Source organism: Bombina bombina, chromosome 5, assembly GCF_027579735.1.
Source record: "Bombina bombina isolate aBomBom1 chromosome 5, aBomBom1.pri, whole genome shotgun sequence".
Taxonomy (NCBI): Eukaryota; Metazoa; Chordata; class Amphibia; order Anura; family Bombinatoridae; genus Bombina; species Bombina bombina.
Genome location: NC_069503.1, coordinates 231,165,344 through 231,189,686, shown reverse-complemented (window position 1 = coordinate 231,189,686; position 24,343 = coordinate 231,165,344).

Below are 24,343 nucleotides of genomic sequence, written 5' to 3'. Positions count from 1 at the left end.
AAGAGAAAGTCAACAACTTTTTTCCTTTTTTTTTCTTTTCATTTTTTCTCTCTTTTCCTTTTTAATGCCTTTCTTATTTTTTCTGTTTTCTTTTTTTTTTTTTCCTCAACATGCAAGGTTTTATATTTTTTCTGCATTTTTCCTTTTCCTTATTGCACTTTACTTTAAGGAAATATTTTTGAGGATAAGCAAGTATAGATATACTGTGAGAAATAGGAGAGGCTTTTGCAAGCTTAGGGAGCGATCCGATATAGGTCGTAGTTTTGGCACAAGCGAGAGAACCCGCGCCGCCCGTAATTTTACCTCGCAACTCGACCTATCCAATATACTGCGCCGTCAGATGCTAAACTGGCGTAAGTAGGAAAAACCGGCGATCTACTAAAATGTGCGCAAATACACATTTTAGTCGTCGCAAGTGCTTACGCCAGTATTTTGTTCACGTAAAGTCTCAATAAAGTGTAGTTTTATGCAAATTAGGCTACGAATCGTAAAATACAACGGCCAGTTCTAAAATATGAGACACGTAATTACGCCATTCAAAATTCATACATAAACCCATGCGCAGCGGCCATTTTCTTTAGTGTGTTTGGTTGGTTCTTGGAGCTACAGCGCACTACAGTGAGTAGAGAGATTAGTGGTAAGAGTAGTGAGAGAGGAGCATTTCATTAAGTTAGTTAGGTCGGATTGTTGGATTGTTAAGCCTGTACATTTACTTACACTTTTTTTAACATATTGCACACATTTTGCATAGACACATATACAAAATACACAACACTTTTTTTTTCTAACACCTAACACATTTTATTTATCTTTTACAGTGTGATAGGCTGAGTGTTTGGTTGTGATTGTGTGTGATTGAAGTGGGAGTGAGTGTGAGTGTGTGAGTGTGTGTAGTTTGAGGATGACAGGGAGAGATAGGGCGGGGGGGGGAGGAGGGAAGGGGAGTTGCAGGGAGAGGATTGTGGACAGGAGGAGCAGCAGGGTCCCCGTCAGGGAGTGAGTGAAGTGGGGAGAGGGAGACTTAGAAGGGAGGATGGGAGTGGGGTTGCCCCAAGGCCAGGCACACTCAGAATAGGGACAGAGGGTGCACATGGGGATAGAAGGGGGGAGGAGGGAGAGGATAGGGAGGAACCCACACCAGGGACATCCCAGGGAGGGAGCCAGGTGGCCCAGGACGAGGAACGCATGAGGTGCCCCAACTTCTCTTTTGCCGAAAACCTCACGCTAGTCCAGGCCGTCATGGAGAACCACACTGCCCTCTTTGGCCAAGAGAAGGGCAAAGGAGTTGCCCGAAGGCGTAAAGATGCATGGCTGAGGGTCGAGGAGGCAGTCAACAGCGTGGCCCAGCAGAGGAGGAATGTGGATGGGCTCAAGAAAAGGTGGAATGACTGCAAGAGGCGAGTCAAGGAGAAAATGGGCCAAGAAGCCATGCACCAGAGGGGAACAGGCGGTGGTCCTCCCCAGGAGGCGGAATATAATGAGTGGCAGGAGATCATTCGCAGGTCCCTGAGCGTCACAGCAGTCCGTGGACTTCCAGGGGCTCGTGACTCAGGGACTGCAACATCAGCACAGCTTGCTGGTGAGTAACATCCCACACACCAGTATTATATGTATTTGAGATATAACATCCTTTAATGTCACACATTCATGTACACAATGCGGAGCATGGTATTTGGCCTACTAACAAAAACATCTACAATTAGATTTCACATTAAAGGGACATTAAACCAAAGCTTTTTATGTCATTATTCAGATAGATAATACAGTTTTAAACAACATCCCAATTTACTTCTATTATCTAATTTGCTTCATTATTTTGTTATTCTTTGTTTATTAAATATCAATGCACATGGGTGAGCCAATCACATGAGGCATTGATGTGCAGCCACCAATCAGCAGCTTCTGAGCCTATCTAGATATGCTTTTCAGCTAAGAATATCAAGAGAATGAAGCAACTTAGGTAATGGAAGTAAATTACAAAGTTGTTTAAAATTGCATGCTCTAGCTGAATCATGAAAGAATAAAAATGGGGTTAATGTCCATTTAATGCTACTTAACACATTTAAATTCCTGATATGAGGTGGAATAGTTAAATACTAACATGTCTCGGAGTAACACAGGCCACAAGCCACATGTAAAGTTTTCAGTAAATGGACACTATAGCCATCACAATACTTTTAGCTCAAGAAAGCACGTTATGTGCCTACATCAGGCTAAAGGAAATTGTGTGACCATAGTGTCACTTAAAGAACACATTTTCTCCATCACTGACATGTACACAGAACTATTGTATGAAACACATACATGTATACTTTGCATATTAAAATCCCTCATATCACAAATCACAATGTGCACATGCATGTTATAGAGTTTGACATGAGAATGAGTATAGGCCCTAGCATGTATCAATGTACATTGTATGCCCACATGGATTTATATATATGATTGTACTAATACCTCTCATCATTTGACTCCTCCACAGAACCTCCTGTCACCAGGGTGCAAATGGGCATGCATCCACCGCAACCACCAGGCCAGAGAATGGCTCCAGCACAACCACCAGGCCAGAGAATCCCTCAACAGTATGCTCCCAGGCATGAGGTGGGTTGGATTGTCTCTGTTGAGGACCCATACGTCATGCCACCAAGTTTTGAAGAGGAGCCCTGGCAGGAGCCCTGGCCGGAGGACTATTCTTTTGGTTATGAAGGGCAGCCAAGGCATCCCCAAAGGGTAGATGTCTTTACCCCCTCCCAATATCAGGCCAGTCAGGACTTTTACTACCAGGACATACAAACTGGTCAGGCTGAGTGGTCGCACACCAGTCGTCAATGGGACTACCAGTCCACCCGGAGAGCTCCACCATTCACTTCCCTTGGAAGAGCTCCAGCATATGAAGAGGACCATATAGCTGTGGTAGTTCCTCCTGAAGCACCAGCTTTTGTAGTTCTTCCTGAGGCACCACCTGTGGTTGTTCACCCTGAGGCACCATCTGTTGTTGGTTACCCTAAGGCACCAGCTGTGGTTGTTCATCCTGAAGCAACAGCTGTGGTTGTTCATCCTGAAGCAACAGCTGTCATTGTTCCAGATGCAACAGCAGCTAGAGGTGAACCTGCGCCTATAATCCCTGCTGGTGAACAGCCTGTAGATCCTCTGACTTCTGCCCTGGGTGACGAATACATTGCCCTCCAGAGGAGGCTCACATCAACCTGCGAGAGAATGCAGAGAGACCAATGCAGGTTTTACAGGAGCCAACAGACTTTACTCCAGCGTTCCATTGAGCTGCAACGGGACATGGCAGCATCTTTAAGTGGTATAGTCCAGAACCAATCTCAGATGATGAGAGTTATTTCGGACATGCAGATGCAGACTGACAACAGATGGTGGAAACAAAACCAACTGTTGGGTGTGTTGGTGGAGCATTTCACACATCAGCAGGACATTGCCTCCAGCCTCTCATCTGTGGCCAGCACTCCTGCAGAATCCTCAGAATCCACACAACCCATGAGAGGCAGGAGAGCCACTCCAGGCACCTCAGCCCCCTCATCTAAGAAGCCTTAAAAAAATATATATATTGTTATATTTCATCCTAAATCTTGTCCTCTGTTATTTACCATATAATTGTCATCCACATCCATGTGAGGGGTGTTTTAGTACACTAATATTGTTGAAAAATATAATAAGGCCTGTGTTGAAAAGGCACAAAAAAGGTAATATCAACATGTTTATGACATATTCATGTTCTCTAAACCACATCACATAGTTGTGTATGAAGGGTACATATAGTGATATTCACTTTTAAGATGTAAATCAAGGTTTCTCACATCCAATAGAAATTGACTCATGTGCAGGGATAGGCACGAGCCAAGGCTGTGGCGGACATTTTCTAAGGTAAAGACTTTTAGTGAAGGACACCTTGCCTATCCCTGCACATGGGTATATATATCTAAATAATAATGTTTTTACAGAAGATGTGAACATAAGGTATAAACATCCATTTTCATTCCTCGAAATGATAGTCAATAAATCATAGTGACCAAAACATGAATTGAACTAATGATATATTTTCAGTAATTAGGGTGGTTAAGGGAATGGGGGTGGGATGTAGTAGTTTCACTTACATGCAGTGGAAATCCGCAGTATGAAATTCGATGACCAGCTGCAGCAGGGGCAGCACCATCACCATGGCCCTCAGCAGCAACTATAGAATCAGCATGGGTAGACGGAACAAGAGGGGATTGTAGGGCTTCCAGCACCCCTTGTGCCCCATGATGACCCTTTGTGCCCCATGATGACCCCTTGTGTCCCATGATGACCCCTTGTGCCCCATGATGACCCCTTTGTGATTGGTTTGACAAACTTGCAGGGGCAGGAATAATAAATGTTTTGAAGAGGTTAACTATTTGTGATCAAGCTGCTGATATGTATGTTGTTAAGCATGCACTTGTTTGGCCTTCAGAGAGTTAGGTGCAAGGGTTGCAGCGCCTTCAATTTGTGGCGAGATGAGAATGGAGTAGATTTTCTGCATTAGTAAGTCCTTACGCCGTACATTGGATACCAAACTGTGTGTGTTTTGTATGTCAGTCTATGGGCCAAAAAACGACGGGCAAAGGCAGAAATATACGCGCGTAACTTCTAAGTTATGCCGTATATAGGATACCAAACCTGCACAAATTTTGGCGTCGCCGGCTTCTGCGGGCGACGCTGTATATCGGATCGGGCCCTTAATGTATTATTAGTCCTGTATGGTTTTATTTTTTGCATTTCCTCTAGTTTTGTATTTTTTAGGGGTGTTTTGGGGTAGGACTATCCAGCATCACAAACATTTTACACGCTGGTAATAATCATTTATACTTTAGCATATTTTGACACTTAGAGATAATACCCAAGAGAGTTATTGGGGTAAAGTACATTATTTTCACTCTTATACACAATAGTTAATATATTAACTTGGAATGTGGGAGGTATCCACTCCCCTATAAAAATAAGAAAAAAAATCCTGCACTAAAACATAAAATTCAAAAACATAGAATTGATATAGCATGTTTACAAGAAATTCACTTGACACCTACAGAGCACATACAACTTAAAATAGGTTGGATTAAAGAGGTTTACTTTTCTTCATATAAAAACAACTCAAGAGGTGTTACAATTTTATTCAGCAAAAACTTACAATACAGAATAATACATTATACACAAGATAAACACGGTAGATATATAATAGTGAAAGTTCAAATCGGGAAATAAATAATTGTATTATGCAACATATGATGGCCCTAATGAACAGAACAAAAGTTTATCGGATAATTTGAAGAAGATAATTTGAAGAAGTTACTAAGATATATAGATTGCCAACTGATTCTAATGGGGGATTATAATATAACTCCAAACCCTTTATTAGATAGGAGAGGCGACCCACAAAATAGAACAAATAAAGCACATATTTCTACTAGATTTACATATGAAAAAGCAACATTTAAGGCTTTGCAGGAAACTTTGAAATTGAATGATGTTTTGCGGTTGAAAAATCTGGTAGAGATCGACTTTACTTGTGTCTCTTGAAATAATAATGCCATATCAAGACTTGACATGTTCTTAATCTCAGATGAATGCTCAAGTAGAGTAAACAAAGTCCAAATTATGGACTTCACCTTTTCTGACCATGCTCCAGTATTTATGAAAATAGATTATAATCTCAATAATTATAACAATAATAGATTTTATTATCCTACTTATCTTAATATTTCAATTAAATTCAAACAATTCTTACAAAATCAATGGGAAGTATATCACCTAAATAATGGATCTTACTTAAATAATAATCAAATATATTGGGAAGTGGCTAAGGCAACCCTAAAGTCCGATATTATAACATTTGTAGCAAATTACAGAAAAATAACAACAACAAAAAAGAACTAGAATTTTCAAAAAGGGTGGCTTTAACGTTTAGCAATTTTAAAATTAAACCAAACATCAAGAATAAAGAAAGTTTTCTTTTAGCAAAACAAGAGAGAGATCATTTCTTGGAAGGGAGGACAATAGAAAAACTAAGACAACAGGAGGCTAGATTTGTCTGATGGGGAAACAGATCAGGAAAACTTTTAGCCTCCTTAACAAAAAAACAAAGAACAGGGAACTATATACATAATATTAACTATAAAGGGAAGAATACACAAGACCCATACAAAATAGACAAAGCATTTGTAGATTTTTACCAAACTCTTTATACATCACAAAAGAGTGGATCAGTGGATGTGAATATCTTTTGAGCAAAAATTAATTTACCCAAAATAAATAATACCAAATTAGAAAAGTTAAATAATCCTATAAATTCGGAAGAGATAATAGACATAATTGACTCTATGTCGCTAGGGAAAGCCCTAGGGCCCTGATGGTCTACTGGCTGAATCTTACAAAACAAAATTGCTCCCACTCTGCTTTAGCTTTTTCAATCATATTATATAAACAGAACTGTACCATCTCAAAACTTTAAATTGGCTAATATAATTGTTATTCCAAAACCGAATAAAGATGCCTCTTTACCACAATCTTATAGTCTTAGACCCATTTCACTTATAAATGTGGACTATAAGATTCTAAAGAAAATATTATCAAATAGACTCAAAATAATAATACCAGATCTGCTCACAGCAGACCAAACATGATTTGTTTCTGGTAGATCTTCAGGTACAAATCTAAGAAAAATTATTTATGCCATAGAAAAATATGAGGTAAGAGGAGAAAGTGATGGGAGCGGTTATCTGCTGGAAGCCTTCCTGCTAGCTCTGGACGCGGAGAAGGCCTTGGACAGAATCGAATGGCCCCATCTCTTCACCTCACTAGAAAATTTTGGTTTCAAGGGAGTCTTCTTAGAGTTTATAAAAAATATATACACAGTTTCTACAGCAAACGGGGCCCCCGACAGGGTGGTCCCCTTTCCCTGTTGCTATTTAATATTTCTTTGGAACCTTTGTTATTTAATTTAAATCAAATTATTCCAGGTATTGAGATTGGGAGATGTAAAATTAAACTAGTTGCTTATGCAGATGACCTATTGTTATTCATCACTGATACAAAAAACATTTAGAACATCTTAAGAACTATAGACTAATATAGTCACCTCTCAGGTTACAAGATCAACCTTATTAAATCACAAATACTTTGGCTATTAAAAACCTCAAATAATCTAGATCTTCCGTTCAAGATATATCTCTTCCTATGGAATATCTAGGTATTAAGATAGATCAAAAAATATCAAATCTCTATAATTAAATGTTAAAACAGCTATAGCCAAAATAAAAGAAAGATTAAAAGCATGGGCGAATATACCACTATCTCTACATGGTAAGATCCATTTAATAAAAATGAACATACATATTATACACTTTACAGATGCTTCCATTGAAGATTACTAAACTGGACCTATTCCAAATAAATAAAGCCATAAGATCCTTCCCATGGAATAAAAAGGAACCAAGAATAAGTTTAAAAAAAACTTAGGAACAAAATGTTCTTGAATTTAGGGCTATGTTAGGGTTAGGGTTAGGTTTAGGGGTTAATATATTTATGTAGTGATGTGGGAGGCCAGAGGTTTAGAGGTTAATAGTTTATTTTAGTATATTTCATTGTGGGGGGCTTGCGGTTTAGTGCTTAATAGGTTTATTATTGCGGCGGTGTGGGCGGACGGCAGATTAGGGGTTAATCTTTAAATAGTAAAAATAAATTAGTGACAGCACTACCTAAATACAAAAACTGTAATAAACGTGCTCGTGCACAGGATAGAGTGTGGTTAATTTACTCTAAGCTAAATGTATAAATAAAAAATCCCAGCACCTGAGACTTAGGAACAAAATTTTCTTGAATTTCTTTATTATTCAACAGATATATATTAAATATTTTTTTCACCTTTTCACAATGATGAGAACACTAATGTTTGTCTGCTCTCATTCTCACAAACCCCATCAACCATACAAAACCACAGACGCGCGTTTCGGGACTCCGCCCTTTGTCAAGGAATATGCAGGTATATCTTGGTGAGGTGCTTTTTAAATGTCAGTTACTTAATCTTGATTGGACAGACCCAAACACACCTCTCGTACAACCAAATTCACTCACACTCGTCAGTGTCTCATCGAAATCGCTACATGTTAACTCTTTGCATGTAAGCTATATTGCGGATTGATACTTTGTCCACGTAAATGCCAATATACTTATTATCAATTGGGACATGGCAAGCACCTCTTAGCATAACATTGCGTAAACATACCAATATACACTGCAACATGTATACAATACAAAATTGGGTGATTCCATTTCAAATGCATAGGTATAAATAATAGAACACTCTTATCTTCATATGAGATAAATACATCCACACAGAATAAAAGCAATTATATTGTGATGTATTCTATAAGACAAAGAGATATAGATATACTTCCAAGCCAAAAATGATATTTAAAGGGACAGCACACAAAATTATGTACATGCTGCAGTGAACCACCGGCACATTTTAAACACTCATATCTATGGAGATACTCCAATTAAAAGGGTTATTTTTACAAAAGGAGTGTCAACCCACCATAAAGCTCACTGGTCCTGTTCAAATTTAAAAAAAATTCCCCCATGAGATTTCTCTGTTGAGGCCCCTTGGTGCCAATGTGTCTAATCTCCAAATCCATTGTGCCTCCTTTCTGAATAGTAATTTTTGTCTGTCTCCACCACAACGAAGTGGGGGTACCCCATATATTATTTGGAATCTAAGTTGTTTTTAATTGCTTGATAAATCTCCCCCAAGTGTCAAGCAGAATCTAGCAATCATTTTACATGGTCATGATTAAGTATTGCTCTCGAACAATAATTAAATTAACACTGGAAATGTTAACTAAAGTGAAAGCTTTGGTGAAGTCACTGCGACTGCTCATACAGGACGTGATAAAAAAAACACTATTTTGAAAATATACGCCTAGATTTAGAGTTTGGCGTTAGCCGTCAAAACCAGCTTTGCGCATCCTATCTTTTCAATGGGATCTTTCGAACGCTGGTATTTAGAGTCTTGGCTGAAGTGAGCGTTAGAAATCTAATGACAAGACTCCAGCCACAGCAAAAAGCCAGGAGTTAAGAGCTTTCTGGGCTAACGCCGGTTCATAAAGCTCTTAACTACTGTGCTCTAAAGTACACTAACACCCATAAACTACCTATGTACCCCTAAACCGAGGCCCCCCCACACCGCCGCCACTCTAATAAAAAAATGTATCCCCTAATCTGCCGACTGCACACCGCCACAACCTACGTTATCCCTATGTACCCCTTAACACCGCTGACCCCTATATTATATTTATTAACCCCTAATCTGCCCCCCCCCCAACGTCGCCACTACCTACCTACAATTATTAACCCCTAATCTGCCGACCGGACCTCACCGCTACTCTATTAAATTTATTAACCCCTAAAGCTAAGTCTAACCCTAACATTAACACCTCCCTAAGTTAAATATAATTTAAATCTAACAAAATAAAATAAATCTTATTAAATAAATTATTCCTATTTAAAGCTAAATACTTACCTGTAAAATAAACCATAATATAGCTACAATATAAATTATAATTATATTGTAGCTATTTTAGGATTTATATTTATTTTACAGGCAACTTTGTATTTATTTTAACCAGGTATAATAGCTATTAAATAGTTAATAACTATTTAATAGCTACCTAGTTAAAATAATTACCAAATTACCTGTAAAATAAATCCTAACCTAAGTTACAATTAAACCTAACACTACACTATCAATAAATTAATTAAATAAATTATCTACAATTATCTACAATTAAACCTAACACTACACTATCATTAAATTAATTAAATAAATTACCTACAAATACCTACAAATAAATACAATTAAATAAACTAACTAAAGTACAAAAAATTAAAAAAGCTAAGTTACAAAAAATAAAAAAATAATTTACAAACATAATAAAAAGATTACAACAATTTTAAACTAATTTCACCTACTCTAAGCCCCCTAATAAAATAACAAAGCCCCCCAAAATAAAAAAATGCCCTACCCTATTCTAAAATTAAAATTGAAAAGCTCTTTTACCTTACCAGCCCTTAAAAGGGCCTTTTGCGTGGCATACCCCAAAGAAATCAGCTTTTTTGCCTGTAAAAAAAAACACAATACTACCCCCCAACATTACAACCCACCACCCACATACCCCTAATCTAACCCAAACCCCCCTTAAATAAACCTAACACTAAGCCCCATAAGATCTTCCTACCTTGTCTTCACCACGCCGGGTATCACCGATCGGTCCAGAGGAGGCTCCGAAATCTTCATCCTATCCGGCAAGAAGAAGTCCAGAAGAGGCTCCAAAGTCTTCATCCTATCCGGGCAGAAGAGGAGATCCGGACCGGCAAACATCTTCATCCAAGCGGCATCTTCTATCTTCATCCATCCGACGACGAGCGGCTCCATCTTCAAGACCTCCGGCACGGGTCCATCCTCTTCTTCCGACGTCCTAACACAGAATGAAGGCTCCTTTAAGGGACGTCATCCAAGATGGCATCCCTCGAATTCCGATTGGCTGATAGGATTCTATCAGCCAATCGGAATTAAGGTAGTAAAAATCCACAAGTTCAATCCGATTGGCTGATCCAATCAGCCAATCAGATTGAGCTCGCATTCTATTGGCTGATCGGAACAGCCAATAGAATGCGAGCTCAATCTGATTGGCTGATTGGATCAGCCAATCGGATTGAACTTGAATCTGATTGATATGTTATTTATAGACATTATGCTGTAAAATTGCATATTATAATTTTTTTAAATGAATTTATGAACTCTGAGGTCTGGTGCACATGCCAAGAAAGCTTGTGCCTTCAAGGATCTTTGGAAATATGAGACAGGAGGATTTTTTCTCGAGCAGGGTGACACTGAAAGCCTATGAGGTACCAGTGGAAAATCTTCTTAGTGGCCAAGGGTCCTGAACTGACTTCTCCAAAATCTCCTGAAAAAGGCTGAATCTGCCCCCCCCCCCCAACCAAAACTTCTGGGTTGGGGCCGCGTCTTCATATAGATTTTGAAGGCGGGGGCAGGCTTTTTGGCCTGTTTGGACTTAGACCAAGAGGGACCAAGCTTTAACATGGACTTGGACTTGGATGTAGCTAGATAGTGCTAGTTAACCCTTTAAGGACAAGGCCATTTTTCAATTTCTTTCCCTTAAGGATTAGGGCTATTTTTACATTTCTGCAGTGTTTGTGTTTAGCTGTAATTTTCCTCTTACTCATTTACTGTACCCACACATATTAGATACAGTTTTCTCACCATTAAATGCACTTTCTAAAGATACCATTATTTTCATCATATCTTATAATTTACTATAAAAAAATTATAAAATATGAGAAAAAAATTGAAAACAACACACTTTTTCTAACTTTGACCACCAAAATCTGTTACACATCTACAACCACCAAAAAACAACCATGCTAAAAAGTTTAAAAATTTTGTCCTGAGTTTAGAAATAGCCAATGTTTATATGTTCTTTGCTTTTTTTTTGCAAGTTATAGGGCAATAAATACAAGAAGCACTTTGCTATTTCCAAACCATTTTTTTTTTTGCTAAATTAGCGATGGTTACACTGGATCACTGATATCTGTCAGGAGGAATCCCTGAATATCCCTTTACATGTATATATTGTTTTTAGTAGACAGCCCAAAGTATTGATCTAGGCCCATTTTGGTATATTTCATACCACCATTTCTCCTCCAAATGCGATCAAATAAAAAAAATTGCTAACTTTTTCACAAACTTTTTCACATACTTTAGGTTTCTCACTGAAATTATTTACAAACAGCTTGTGCAATTATGGCACAAATGGTTGTAAATGCTTCTCTGGGATCCCCTTTCTTGAGAAATAGCAGACATATATGGCTTTGGCGTTGCTTTTTGGTAATTAGAAGGCCGCTAAATGCCGCTGCGCTCCACACTTGTATTATCATCAGTGAAGGGGTTAATTGGGTATCTTGTAAGGATCTTGTAGGGGTAATTTTAACTTTAGTGTAGTGTAGTAGACAACCCAAAGGGATCAGGTCCGCCAGACCTCGCTGAATGCAGAGAGCAATACGCTCTCCATATTCAGCATTGCACCAGCAGCTCTTGTGAGCTGCTGGTGCAACACCACCCCCTGCAGATTTGCGGCCGCCAGCAGGGAGGTGTCAACCCGGTTGATTTTCGGTGATGTGTGTCCACCTGTTCAGAGCAGGCGGACAGGGTTATGGAGCAGCGGTGTTTAGACCGCTGCTTCATAACTGCTGTTTCGGGTGAGCCTGCAGGCTTGCCAGAAACACGGGCCTTCAAGCTCTATCCGGAGCTTGATAGATAGGCCCCAAAGTAATGATCTAGGCCCATTTTGGTATATTTGATGCAACCATTTCACCACCAAATGCGATCAAATAAAAAAATCTCTAACTTTTTCACTAACTTCAGGTTTCTCACTGAAATTATTTACAATTAGCTAGTGCAATTATGGCATAAATGGTTGTAAATGCTTCTCTCATCCCCTTTGTTCAGAAATAGCAGACATATGGCTTTTGCATTGCTTTTTGATAATTAGAAGGCAGCTAAATGTCGCTGCGCACCACACTTGTATTATGCCCAGCAGTGAAGGGGTTAATTAGGTAGCTTGTAGGGAGCTTGTAGGGTTAAGTTTAGCTTTAGTGTAGAGATCAGTCTCGCACCTGACACATCCCACTCCCTGATTCCTCCCTGACCCCTCACAAACAGCTCTATTCCCTCCCCCATCCCACAATTGACCCCGCCATCTTAAGTACTGGCAGAAAGTCTGCAGGTACTAAAATAAAAGCATTTTTTTTAAATACATTCATAGTTTCTCGCACTGTAGGTTCCCCCTAACCCCCCAACCTCAACGATACCCCCCCAAACATCTCTCTTAACCTCCCCCCTCTTCCTATTTGTGACCATTTAAGGTACTGGTACCCAATTTCTTAACAAGTATTTGCTTTTTTAATTTATTTTTTAATGTAACCCAATGTTTCCATAGTGTAGCTGCCCCCCCTCAATATCGTATCCCCCTACGAGATCCCCTGATCCCCTTTCCAAAGGAATATTTCCCCTCCTCCCTCTCCTATAGATATAACAGTGATTGTGCGCGCACTAGTCCAGCGATGGGCCGCCCACCCACCTCCCTGCAGCTGCTCCTACCCACCAACAATCGGCACCGTCGCTGGCCGATGCAGAGAGGGCCACAGAGTGGCCCTCTCTGCATTGGTTTGCCAAAAAAGGTATTGCAGTGATGCCTCAATATCGAGGCATCACGGCAATACCTTGAAAGCAGCTAGAAGTGATCAGGATCGCTTCCAGCTGCTTTAAACCCCTCACAACGTACAGGGTACGTCGCTGGTCGTTAAAGACCAGTTTGTGTATGACGTACCCTGTACGACGTGTGCCTTTAAAGGGTTAAATGTGTGCCATATAAATAACATTGTTCTCACTCCCATGGAGTTATGCAGGAACAGGACTAATTGCCTAAAATGCAAGTTAGTAAAAAAAAAAAAAAAAATTCATGCTAAACCAGTAAACCCACCCAATTAAAATGATCTCAGTTCCATTCGCAATCCATAATTAGTGGGAGGATAAGAAAAGAAGCACTAACAGAGCACTTTTTTTAATATCACAAATGTTTCTCAATATCAAACTGAACCATTCCATACATCCTGTTTAAATACTGTCGGCTAGATTACGAGTGTTGCTTTAGAGGCTGTGCGGTACTAATGAGCTGTTTTCTCTCACTGCTCACTTCCCTACAGCGCTGGTATTACGGTTTTTTTACAAACCCAGCGATAAAAAGCAAGAAGTGAGCGTAGAGCAAAATTTTGCTCATTACCGCACTCCAATACCAGTGCTGCTTAAGTCAGCGGTGAGCTGGTTGTACGTGCTCGTGCACGATTTCCCCATAGACATCAACGGGGAGGGCCGGCTGAGAAAAAGTCTAACACCTGCCAAAAAGCAGCGTAAAACTCAGTAACGCAGCCCCATTGATTCCTATGGGGATACTAAAGTTATGTCTACACCTAAACCCTAACATGAACCCCGAGTCTAAACACTCCTAATCTTACACTTATTAACCCCTAATCTGCCGCCCCCGAGATCGCCGACACCTGCATTATACTTATTAACCCCTAATCTGCCGCTCCGGACACCGCCGCCACCTACATTATACTTATGAACCCCTAATCTGCTGCCCCCAACATCGCCGACACCAACATTATATTTATTAACCCCTAATCTTCCACCCCCGACATCGCTGACACCTACCTACATTTATTAACCCCTAATCTGCTGCCCCCAACGTCGCCTCCACTATAATAAACATATTAACCCCTAAACCACCGCACTCCCGCCTCGCAAACATTAGTTAAATATTATTAACCCCTAATCTGCCGTCACTAACATCGACGCCACCTACCTACATTTATTAACCCCTAATCTGCCGCCCCTAACGTCGCCGCCACTATACTAAATGTATTAACCCCTAAACCTAAGTCTAACCCTAACCCTAACACCCCCTAACTTAAATATAATTTAAATAAATCTAACTAAATATTCCTATTATTAACTAAATTATTCCTATTTAAAACTAAATACTTACCTATAAAATAAACCATAAACTAGCTACAATATAACTAATAGTTACATTGTAGCTATTTTAGGGTTTATTTTTATTTTACAGGCAAGTTTGTATTTATTTTAACTAGGTAGAATAGTTATTAAATAGTTATTAACTATTTAATAACTACCTAGCTAAAATAAATACAAATTTACCTGTAAAATAAAACCTAACCTATGTTACACTAACACCTAACACTACACTACAATTAAATAAATTCCCTACATTAAATACAATTAAATAAATTAAATTAAATTAGCTAAAGTACAAAAAAAACCCCACTAAATTACAGAAAATAATAAACAAATTACAAGATATTTAAACTAATTACACGTAATCTAATAGCCCTATCAAAATAAAAAAAATACCCCCAAAATAAAAAAACCCTAGCCTAAACTTAACTACCAATAGCCCTTAAAAGGGCCTTCTGCGGGGTATTGCCCCAAAGTAATCAGTTCTTTTACCTGTAAAAAAAATACAAACAACCCCCCCAACAGTAAAACCCACCACCCACACAACCAACCCCCCAAATAAAATACTATCTAAAAAAACCTAAGCTCCCCATTGCCCTGAAAATGGCATTTGGATGGGCATTGCCCTTAAAAGGGCAGTTAGCTCTTTTGCAGCCCAAACCCTAACCTAAAAATAAAACCCACCCAATACACCCTTAAAAAAACCTTAACACTAACCCCCTGAAGATTGAATTACAGTTCTGAAGACCGGACATCCATCCTCAAGGAAGCGGCAGAAGTCTTCATCCAACCGGGCCGAAGTCCTCAATGAAGCCGGGAGAAGTCTTTTTCCAAGCCGGGCGAAGTGGTCCTCCAGACGGGCAGAAGTCTTCATCCAGACGGCATCTTCTATCTTCAATAGGAATTAAGGTAGAAAAAATCCTATTGGCTGATCCAATCAGCCAATAGGATTGAGCTCACATTCTATTGGCTGATTGGAACAGCCAATAGAATGCAAGCTCAATCCTATTGGCTGATTTTGTCAGCCAATAGGATTGAAGTTCAATCCTATTGGCTGATTGCATCAGCCAATAGGATTTTTTCTACCTTAATTCCGATTGGCTGATAGAATTCTATCAGCCAATCGGAATCTAAGGGACGCCATCTTGGATGACGTCACTTAAAGGAACCTTGATTCGTTGGGTAGTCGGATGAAGAGGATGCTCTGCATCGGATGGCTTGAAGATGGACCCGCTCCGCGTCGGATGGATGAAGATAGAAGATGCCGTCTGGATGAAGACTGCTGCCCATCTGGAGGACCACTTCACCCGGCTTGGATGAAGACTTCTCCCAGCTTCGTTGAGGACTTCGGCCCGGTTGGATGAAGACTTCTGCCGCTTCCTTGAGGATGGATGTCCGGTCTTCAGAACTGTAAGTCGATCTTCAGGGGGTTAGTGTTAGGTTTTTTTAAGGGTGTATTGGGTGGGTTTTATTTTGAGGCTAGGCTTTGGGCTGCAAAAGAGCTAACTGCCCTTTTAAGAGAAATGCCCATCCAAATGCCCTTTACAGGGCAATGGGGAGTTTAGTTTTTTTTAGATAGTATTTTATTTGGGGGGTTGGTTGTGTGGGTGGTGGGTTTTACTGTTAACCCTAACCCTAATAGTGTGGGGGGGGGTTGGTTGTATTTTTTTTTACAGGTAAAAGGGCTGATTACTTTGGGTCAATGCCCCGCAAAAGGCCCTTTTAAGAGCTATTGGTAGTTTAGTTTAAACTAGGGTTTTTTTTTATTTTGGGGGGGGCTTTTTTTTAATTTTGATAGGGCTATTAGATTAGGTGTAATTAGTTTAAATATCTTGTAATTTGTTTATTATTTTCTGTAATTTAGTGTTTGTTTGTTTTTTGTACTTTAGCTAATTTAATTTATTTAATTGTTGTTAATTTAGTAAATTTATTTAATTATAGTGTAGTGTTAGGTGTTATTGTAACTTATGTTAGGTTTTATTTTACAGGTACTTTTGTATTTATTTTAGCTAGGTAGTTATTAAATAGTTAATAACTATTCTACCTAGTTAAAATAAATACAAACTTGCCTGTAAAATAAAAATAAACCCTAAGATAGCTAAAATGTAACTATTAGTTATATTGTAGCTAGCTTAGGGTTTATTTTATAGGTAAGTATTTAGTTTTAAATAGGAATTATTTAGTTAATGATAGGAATATTTAGTTAGATTTATTTAAATTAGATTTAAGTAAGGGGGTGTTAGGGTTAGGGTTAGACTTAGGTTTAGGGGTTAATACATTTAGTATAATGGCGGCGACGTTGAGAGCGGCAGATTAGGGGTTAATAAGTGTAGGTAGGTGGCGGCGATGTTAGGGACGGCAGATTAGGGTTAATAATATTTAACTAATGTTTGTGAGGCGGGAGTGCGGCGGTTTAGGGGTCAATATGCTTATTATAGTGGCGGCAACGTTGGGGCGGCAGATTAGGGGTTAATAAGTGTAGGTAGGTTGCGGTGACATTGGGGGCGGCAGATTAGGGGTTAATAAATATAATGTAAGTGTCGGCGATGTTGGGGGCAGCAGATTAGGGGTTCATAAGTATAATGTAGGTGGCGGCAGTGTCCGGAGCGGCAGATTAGGGGTTAAAAATATTATTTTAGTATTTTCGATACGGGAGGGCCTTGGTTTAGGGGTTAATAGGTAGTTTATGGGTGTTAGTGTACTTTTTAGCACTTTAGTTATGAGTTTTATGCTACGGCGTTGTACCATAAAACTCATAACTACTGACTTTTAAATGCGTTAGGACTCTTGACGGGGTAGGGTGTACCGCTCATTTTTTGGCCTCCCAGGACAAACTCGTAATACCGGCGCTATGGAAGTCCCATAGAAAAAAGACTTTACGAAGTTTACGTAAGTCGTTTTGCGGTAAGGCCAAAGAAGTGTGCAGTACACCTATACCTGCAAGACTCGTAATAGCAGCGGGCATAAAAAAGAAATCTAGCCGCATGTTTTTAAATAATCAGTGGGTTATTCCACCACACACTCCAACTTAACCTATCCAGATGAAAACCAATGACATTTGTTATGAACACGTCACATGTTCTTATGTATCCAATCACGAGGTAAAGAATAGTAAACACTGCAGTGATTTTTTATTGCAGATTGTCATTGTGACAAATCAGAGATGTAAGCATAATCAATATATTTTCCCAACCACTCCTCTATTTGCTTAAATATGGTATTTCAACACAACAATGTATACAGATAACATATCTAAATCACATCCCAAACTACGTCATCAACCACATTATAACATTTGTCTCAATCCCACCCACATCAGAGTCATCAACTGTATTATCAGTCTTTTACCCAATAATATTAAGAATCAATATACCTAGCTCCTATAAGTCATTATTCATTACTGAAAAAATAGCACTATTGTCATAGTACTAGTTCACAGAAATGAACCATACACCATTTATACATTCCAGTCAGAGGGTTATTCCATCATACACCTTTTAACTCAAGCTATCCAATTAAAAACCAATCTCATATATCCAATCACGAGGTTAAGAATTGTAAACACTGCAGTATAATCTGTATTGTAAATTGTCCATATCTCTCACTGTGACAAATCAAAGATGTAAGCATGGCATTAAAGGGCCACTAAACCCACATTTTTTCTTTCATGATTCAGATAGAGAATACAATTTTAAACAACTTTCCAATTTACTTCTATTATCTAATTTGCTTCATTTTTTAGATATCTTTTGTTGAAGAAAGAACAATGCACATGGGAGAGCCAATCACATGAAGCATCTATGTGCAGCAACCAATCAGCAGCTACTGAGCCTATCTAGATATGCGTTTCAGCAAAGAATATCAAGTGAATGAAGCAAAATAGCTAATAGAAGTAATTTAGAAAGTTGTTTAAAACTGCATGCTCTTTCTAAATCATGAAAGAAAAATGTGGGGTTTAATGTCCCTTTAAGTAGGTTAAATTACAGCACCAAAAGAATATGAAAAACACACAAACTCCTCCAAAATTTCCTAATCAAATTTAAAAAGTACCATATTCAAGTGAAGAAACCACCTGCACAAAGACTAAAGTTTAAGCAGATTAACAATGATAGAAGTATCATTTGCAGATGACTTAAAAAACTGCATATAAATGTCCCTGAGTGTAAAATCCCAATATTAAAGTATAAATGATACTCTGTTATCCTTAGATGAGAAAATTGTATGTGCCTAAAAGAAATGGAGAAAAAAACAAGTGCAATACTGAGAGTGACAAAACGCAAAGAACCACATTAAGGTTCTGCTTACCAAAAATAATAAAGAAGGGGCAGAGCTAGCAGCTGAGCAGCATTGCATGTGAGCTCTGCAGAACATAGCTTTTATTTGCATAAATAAACCTCAGGCTCAAACTGTATATACTCTCAAAAGTACATTTTACTATCCAATACTTAGTAGCTGGGGGTCTCTTGAAAATCTCCCTTCCTTTGTCTGGAAGGTGCATCTGACTAGAACACTACCGTCTGAGCCTGAGGCCCTGCCTAACTCCCTGAAACACCCTGCTCCGGCTCCCAACGTAACACCTATAGCTGTTTGGCAGAACCTGAATCTCACTGTCTGCTAACGACTCCGGAAGGTCGGGGCTCCTCTTCGGAGCCATAACTGCTGCAGAGACAGAGGCAGGCACTGAGACCAGACTGAGTAGGCGACTTTTCTATAGCGGAGATAACGGGCTGAGATTGTAGCTACCCGAGCAGCCTGAGAGACCTATACCGCCCACCATCCCGAGACCAAGCACACCACCGGGCCATGGATCCACAGCCTACCAGTGGGTACAATCTAGGCGGTGCTCATCGGAGCAACCCGGAGGAGCCTAGGAGCATTGACACAGAGTGGCGTGAATAGAAGCCATCTTACCTTCACCTTCACGCTTCAGGATCCCGGTGGTGGTGCTTTGCAGAAAGAGAATTCCGGACTGTCTGGAGGGTCCAGAGGTGGCCTGCTCTCCCTGTCAACTACGTACCTGTAAGTTTTTCTTCCTTTGGGTGGCGAGAGATGCATAGACATTACGGCCTATGTAAAGAGACCAGGTGGTCACAAAACCAGCTCCATAGCTTCTGATACTGTGATGGGGTGCACAAGAGGGCCAGATACTGTAAACATCATACGCCTGCCCCCTGGCCAAGAGTTTTTCTTTTGTGTTGCCTGATAGATAGTGGCTCTAAAACCTGGTTTACAATTGGGGCCTTACCATGTGGCTTCCCTGGCTCTCTTATCCATACCAGCTACAGCAGAAAATTCTAACCTAGAGGTGGTGAGAGACTTCCCCTAATGTTATACCTGTCACACTCTGAGACCACATAATATTTACGGAGCCTGCCCTAGTTGGTTCACCCCTGTACTTTTCCTATTGACTCCTTCAACAGAGGTCTGAGGCCTAGAAAACTTGCACCCCCACTGGTTGCCAAAACTGCGGTACTGGTCTCTCCTCTCCCTTTCCTGCCGGCCCTGATTGCCTGCGGGTCATACTCCAGATACCCTCTCCCACATCGTCCATAGGGGTCAACTCCCTAAGCGGAGAGATCCACAGCCTAGCAGAAAACACCTTTCCAAGAGAACCGAGAGGGGAAATTGCACTAGAAACAGCTTAGGCCTACCTCAGGGAAAGATGCATTACTAAGCCACCCTCATAGAACCAAGAAAGAACATACTTTGGCCTAGTGAACCGAGGCCTCACAAAACACAAGCCACCTTTCTCCCCCTAGAGAGACCAGACAGCTACAGCATGTAAATAATACCTAAAAGTCTGCACCCCCTGCCAGTCCATGTGCTTCCAACAGCATACTTAAAACAAGCAGGTTCTCTTTGATAATACGCAGATCCATTGCAAGACACACTGACTGCAATTATAATACAATGTCACAGGCTCATACGCAGAAGCAGAAGCCCCATACTGTACCCAGAAGAACAGTTGCTGACCACTTTCAGCGCCCTGCTAGAATGGCCCGCATGGGGTCATAAGATGAATGCTCAGATACAGGGAGCCTCTCAGATAGCCTGGTGGGCACAGCTTTATCACAATGGATTTCCACCTACCAGTGGCTGATAGCCTTTCCAACAACTTGATGGACTCTATCAAATCACTATTGGCCTCCCACCACTACCTGACTTAAAAAGAGATATTGGCATAATTGGAGACCGTACAGAAGCGCTAGATCACAAACAAGAAGATCTGACAATAGATCACTCTAACCTCAGTTATTCACAGAAATTAGTCGGACAAATTTCAGACTTAAAATTGAAACTAGCGGATCTTGAGGATTGATCACGCCGCAATAACATCCGCATCAAGGGGATCCCAGAGACTGTCCTACCACAGGACCTGGAGAACTACCTGCAATACTTGTTCAGGGCAATATTAGGGCCTGCTTTGGGCAATGAAACCTATATTGATAGAGTACACAGGGCGCTTAGACCAAGGTCCGCAGACGAAGGAAAGCCATGTGATATAATAGCCAAGCTCCACTACTATACTTTCAGAGAAAAGGTCCTCCGAACCCTAGCTAAAGACAAGGTCCTGCCAGACAAGTACGCTGAATTGCAGATATACCCAGACCTCTCACCTCATACACTTCGCAGGCACTACCAGCCATACACCAGGATTCTGAGAGAAAAGGGCCTCAAATACAGATGGGGATTCCCAGTGAGGCTATTCATAACAAGAGACAGTCAACAATACATAGCCTTCACCCCACAACAAGCACGTGAACTACTCCAAAGATGGGAGTTACTCCCGCCAGACCAAGAAGATCGTCCTTCCAGTTCTGCCAAAGAGTGTGGCCTAAGGGCATCAGCACCAGCATGGAGACCGCTCCCGCAAAGATCTGCTTCAACCTCGAGGAAATCTCTGGAACCCAGGGACCCACACCCCACAGAGAACACATAGAGAACCTGCACACAGCTCAGTTGTGTCTTTCAGCAAGAGACGTATGACACTTATGTGGGGAATACACACACAACTACTGGAAGAGCTCTAGATGAACAGATGAAGATGGGTGAGATTACCAAAGTTATTTATAGTATGATGTGACTGTATCTTTACCAGACGCTGGAGAGACTTGATGCTGCCTTCAGTCATGTCTACTTGTTGTTAATAATATTTTAACTGCTATTCAATATGATATCACTCTGCACCTAATCGTTATCCACTGTCATCATATTATTCAGAGCTAGAAGTGTGAACTTTATAGCTACCTAAGAGATTCAGAGTGAACTGAATCCATTTTCTTGCATTAGTTTTTACTGCTTAAATTGTTGACTTGAATGTTATACCCTAGGGACTTGATTCAGCTAAATGAGGATTGAAAAACAGTCAACCTTTTTCTACTTACACCCCGTGACTTGCAGCTGGCTTCATGAAAGACATAATAGACCTCTCAGCTTCCCTGAGGGTGAACGGCATTCTCCACAAAGCCCTGACTCCAGAGCTCACATCTGACTGAAACAATACATTATAGGACATATTGATAACAGATAACTGTAGCCTTAGAAAGGGGTCTATACCTTGATACTGAGGACACCTGACGCCACCTACTTGCTTTTCACCATATTGCCTCTCTCACCCCTAAAACTAATGACCCCTCACGTTACCCATAATCTGTAACTATACCCTCTAGAAATCAGCAGACAGATGGGAGTGACTGAGAAACTAATTCCCGCTTTGGGCCTCTTGAGGGAGATACTACAGCCCTATCACTTGACAGAAAAGCCATATAATACAGAGGTCATAATGGCGCACACGCTACAACATATTAGCAACTATTACTTGAAGGCAATATGGACGTCCCTCTCCTCTCACTCTCTCTTCCTCTGTACTTATACACTATAATCCATACGTCCTCTATGTTTGGACTGTAAAGTCTCATTTGCTGTCTAATGTATTTTTAAGTTATCAAGTATGCTATGTTTATGTTTATATGTTTATATTATTGTTATTGTCATATAGGACTGGCGGGGAGCAAGGCTCCTCTCTGCTGACCTCCACCCCCAATAATTCAGTTTTGTTCCTCCGGCTGTAGTCCAGACAGAACACTCATTGTGAAAGTGTATATTTATCACTTTTAAATAGTTTCTAGGGCCCCCGAGACCCTTCCTCTGTGAGGATATTTACTACATTAGATCTCTGCACCTGGCTATTAGAAGACCCTTATCTGATTTACACACACCCTTCCTCTTTTCTCCTAATCCATACCTCCTCCCCTATCTTTTACCCACTTATAAAATGGCACCTGTTAGACTGGCCACATTGAACGCGCCAGGGTTAAATTCCCCTACAAAACGAAAGCTCCTACTGTGCTACCTACTGACGCACAAGATACACATCCTTTTCCTCCAGGAGACTCACTGGACTGGGGGTTCCCAGACCATCAAAAAACTCCCATCACTATACAGTATGTGAGATAGCATCCAAAACTGAAGGGAAAACAAGGGGAGTCACTATTTTAATTAGCAGGGACTTAACCTTTAAATTAGAGTATGTTGAAAGAGATGATGAAGGTCGATTCCTCATACTAGTCTGCACACTCAACGAGACTTTATACACCTTGTCCACACACCAAATTCTAAACAAATTCCCTTTCTGTGCAAGCTATTGACTCGCATTGACCAACTTAAAAGGGGACACTTGATAATTGGGGGGGACTTTAACATGGTGTGGGGACCACTAAGAGACAAACAAACTACCCTAAAGACACATGCAGATAGAAATGTCTCATCAACCTCCAATGCCTTCCGCAAACTCATGTATCAGCATGGTTTATATGATGCATGGAGGTGCCTGGCACCCTCAGAAAAAGATTTCACACATTATTCTAAGGCCCACAATTCTTATTCAAGGATCGATTACCGATTATGCGACTCATGGTCCCTAGACAATTTAGTCAACCCTAGCATCAAGCCATGCACATGGTCATACCACAATGTGGTCTGCCTAGACCTCGTTAAACTTCAGTCTCTGACTGGTAGACCTCCCTGGAGACTCCAGGAACAGTGGCTCTCGGACATAGAGCTTCCTGAGCCTACTAAGATCGTGAGGAAATTTTTAACATACAATGATGAAGGTAGCATGGATATCGACATGGTATGAGTGGCCCTCAAAGCATATCTCCGTGAGCACTTTATTAAAAAAACAGCACAATACCATCAGACGGTTCATCAATCACTAGCAGAACTGTATGGAGATTTCCGCACACTCGAAACTTCCAATAAACTACACCCTAGATCCCAAATAGCTCATCAGATAGGGCTTATTATAGAGGAAATTTCCAAACAAGAAACCCAGAAAGTTCAAGAGAATCTGCAGAGACTCAAATAAATATATTATTACAAAGGAAACAGGGCACATAAGCTTTTGGCTAAAAAGCTTTGTAAACGTACACAACAGTGAAGGATAGCTCTAATCAAAACTCACAGTGGTACGGTTCACTCACCTAGGGAAATAGGTGTAGCATTTGCAACTAACTATTCCTCCCTCTACAACATTGAAGCCTCTGAGGCAATGGATAGAGTCAGCTCTGATGGCATCAGTAAGTTCCTGGAGGGATTGGCCCTGCCCACCTTATCTGAGGAGGCTAAAAGAGAACTAGAGAGACAATTTACTCTGGAAAAAGTTAAAGTAGCTATAGCCAACCTTATGCC